At 40.6% G+C, this 3,940-nt stretch overlaps 1 pseudogene; it reads left to right on the forward strand.

The window, feature by feature from the left end:
- The first annotated feature begins 323 nt into the window (after nucleotides 1-323).
- On the forward strand, nucleotides 324-980 carry LOC139180978 (large ribosomal subunit protein uL6 pseudogene; annotated as a pseudogene).
- The last annotated feature ends 2,960 nt before the right edge of the window (nucleotides 981-3,940 follow it).

The following is a 3,940-nucleotide window of genomic DNA, read 5'->3' on the forward strand; positions in this document are numbered from 1 at the left end:
TAAAGAACAGACATTTGGACTCTGTGGGAGAAGGCGAGGGTGGGATGATTTGAAACAGTAGCATTGAAACATGTTTTTTACCATATGTGAAATAGATCACCAGACCAAGTTCAATGCATGAAACAGGGCACTCAAAGCCAATGCACTGGGACAACCCTGAGGAATGGAATGGGGAGGGAGTTGAGAAGGAGGTTCAGGATAGGGGACACATGTACACCCATGGCTGATTCATATCAATGTATGGCAAAAACCACTACAATATTGTAAAGTAAATAGCCTCCAATTAAAATAAAGAAAATAATTAAAAAATAAAATTTTGCAAGAATGAAGACCATTCTTAGCAACCAGACTGTCGACATCCCAGAAAATGTTGACATTAACGTGAAGGGACGGACAGTTATTGTGAAGGGCCCCAGAGGCACCCTGCGGAGGGACTTCAATCACATCAATGTAGAACTCAGTCTCCTTGGAAAGAAAAAGAAGAGGCTCCGAGTTGACAAATGGTGGGGAAACAGAAAGGAACTGGCCACTGTTCGCACAATCTGTAGTCATGTACAGAACATGATCAAGGGTGTTACACTGGGTTTCCGTTACAAGATGAGGTCGGTGTATGCCCACTTCCCCATCAACGTTGTTATTCAGGAGAATGGTTCTCTTGTGGAAATCCGAAATTTTTGGGGTGAAAAATACATATGCAGGGTTCGAATGAGGCCAGGGGTTGCCTGTTCAGTATCTCAAGCCCAGAAAGATGAGTTGATTCTTGAAGGAAATGACATTGAACTTGTGTCAAATTCAGCTGTTTTGATTCAGCAAGCCACCACAGTTAAAAACAAGGATATCAGGAAATTTTTGGATGGTATCTATGTTTCTGAAAAAGGAACAGTTCAGCAGGCTGATGAATAAGATCTCAGTGATCCTGCTGCAGAAACAAGATAGCAGATGGTTCTATGGACTCAGTTGTGATGTTTTAAAGAGACAATAAAAACTGTTGATTTGAAAAAAAATAATAAATAAAATTTAAAAAAAGAAAAGAAATTGGTGTGACTCGACCCTCAGTTTGTAAAGGCTTTGAGTGATTAACTGTTTAATCTACCTTTAACTATCTGATGACTTTCCAGGGAATGAACTCAGGCTAACAAACTTGCCATTTCCAAGGCCTCATTTTTTTTTTTCCTATTGGATTTGTATTTCATTTTCTCCAGAAAATCTGTATTTACTGTTTACTAGTTTGGGGAGTCTCCAACCATACTTCTTTGTTATTTAAAGGTAAATTATTTGTTAATTGTAATGGGGAAAATTGAGAGCTTTAAAAATGAAAATTCTGAAATGATTTTAAGGTGTACATCAAATAATTTATTAGAACTATTCATAAGTACAAATATGTTCCATTTGAAAGGCTGTGTGCATTTTCACTTAGATGCCACATTGGTATTTGGAAATATTCCTATGGTTAACCTATTTTTTATTAATATCAATGAATTGAAACTTACTGCCATGTGAACAGTTACCCTTTTCTTCTTTCCCATGCTTGTTACATTCTGGAGGTGGTAAAGATTTTGAATACTGACCAATAATTAGAGGAAAGATAACTAAACATAAACCCAAATAGCTTCATTAATTCCAAGTGTCAAACGTTGTTTCCTTTAAACTTTATTTCTATTTGGTAATGGAAAAGGGCTTCCCAGGTGGTGCAGTGGTAAAGAATCTGCCTGACAATGCAGAAGACAGGAGACATGAGTTCAATCCCTCAGTTGGAAAGAACCCCTGGAGGAGAAAATGGCAACCCAATTCTTGCCTGGGAAATTGCAAGGACAGAGGAGCCTAGTGGGCTACAGTGCATGGAGTTGCAAAGGGTCAGACACGACTGAGCATGCATGCACACATAGGACGGAAATGTATCCATATTTAATCCAAAATTTCAATACCAACTGTGACTTCTTTATTTGTACCCCAGCCCTGACTTCACTCAGACACACTTACATTAATCTATCACTAAGAACAAAGCTAGTGGAGGTGATGGAATTACAGTGGAGCTATTTCAAATCCTAAAAGATGATGCTGTGAAAGTGCTGCACTCAATATGCCAGCAAATTTGGAAAACCCAGCAGTGGCCACAGGACTGGGAAAGGTCAGTTTTCATTCCAATCCCAAAGAAAGGCAATGCCAAAGAATGCTCAAACTACCACACAATTGCACTCATCTCACACGCTAGTAAAGTAATGCTCAAAATTCTCCAAGCCAGGCTTCAGCAATATGTGAACAGTGAACTTCCTGATGTTCAAGCTGGTTTTAGAAAAGGCAGAGGAACCAGAGATCAAATTGCCAACATCACTGGATCATGGAAAAAGCAAGAAAGTTCCAGAAAAACATCTATTTCTGCTTTATTGACTATGCCAAAGCCTTTGACTGTGTGGATCACAATAAAGTGTGGAAAATTCTGAAAGAGATGGGAATACCGGACCACCTGATCTGCCTCTTGAGAAATTTGTATGCAAGTCAGGAAGCAACAGTTAGAACTCGGCATGGAACAACAGACTGGTTCCAAATAGGAAAAGGAGTTCGTCAAAGCTGTATATTGTCACCCTGCTTATTTAACTTATATGCAGAGTACACTATGAGAAACGCTGGACTGGAAGAAACACAAGCTGGAATCAAGATTGCCAGGTGAAATATCAATAACCTCAGATATGCAGATGACACCATCCTTATGGCAGAAAGTGAAGAGGAACTCAAAAGCCTCTTGATGAAAGTGAAAGTGGAGAGTGAAAAAGTTGGCTTAAAGCTCAACATTCAGAAAACAAAGATCATGGCATCTGGTCCCATCACTTCATGGGAAATAGATGGGGAAACAGTGGAAACAGTGTCAGACTTTATTTTTTGGGGCTCCAAAATCACTTCAGATGGTGATTGCAGCCATGAAACTAAAAAACGCTTACTCCTTGGAAGGAAAGTTATGACCAACCTACATAGCATATTCAAAAGCAGAGACATTACTTTGCCAACACAGATTCATCTAGTCAAGGCTATGGTTTTTCCTGTGGTCATGTATGGATGTGAGAGTTGGACTGTGAAGAAGGCTGAGCGCCAAAGAATTGATGCTTTTGAGCTGTGGTGTTGGAGAAGACTCTTGAGAGTCCCTTGGACTTCAAGGAGATCCAACCAGTCCATTCTGAAGGAGATCAGCCCTGGGATTTCTTTGGAAGGAATGATGCTAAAGCTGAAACTCCAGTACTTTGGCCACCTCATGAGAAGAGTTGACTCATTGGAAAAGACTCTGATGCTGGGAGGGATTGCAGGCAGGAGGAGAAGGGGATGACAGAGAATGAGATGGCTGGATGGCATCACTGACTTGATGGACGTGAGTCTGGGTGAACTCCAGGAGTTGGTGATGGACAGGGAGGTCTAGCGTGCTGCGATTCATGGGGTCGCAAATGTCAGACATGACTGAGCAACTGAACTGAACTGAACTAATAAGATATTATTTGGTCTGTCTGTCCCACATGTTAACAATTGATATAAAGAGATATTTCCCATTAACACCCTCAGATTCCTCATTCTACTGTCAGTATAATTCAATCTGAGTCCAAAGGCCTGAGAAAAGCCTAAGGTATAAATTTCAACCTAAGAGCAAGATACGATAAGATGAGATGTACCAACTCAAGCAAAAAGGCAGGAAAAATGGGGCAAATTACTCTTTTCTCAGCAAAGCTTTCCCCGCTCTTATAGTGCCATTTTCTTCCCTTTTCTCTATGGCCATACTTCTCCCCACCTCAAGGGTTTGAAACACTCTGTTCCCCTCTGTGATGTCCTTAATCTCCGCTTCCACCTCCACTACTGCCTAGATCTTTATCATTCTTCAGATATTAAAGGCCGCTGGTATGAGTTGTGAAGGATGCCAGGATTCTTGGCCTCAGGAGGAGAGGTATTCAAATCCAGGACC

Source organism: Bos indicus, chromosome X, assembly GCF_029378745.1.
Source record: "Bos indicus isolate NIAB-ARS_2022 breed Sahiwal x Tharparkar chromosome X, NIAB-ARS_B.indTharparkar_mat_pri_1.0, whole genome shotgun sequence".
Classification (NCBI taxonomy): Eukaryota; Metazoa; Chordata; class Mammalia; order Artiodactyla; family Bovidae; genus Bos; species Bos indicus.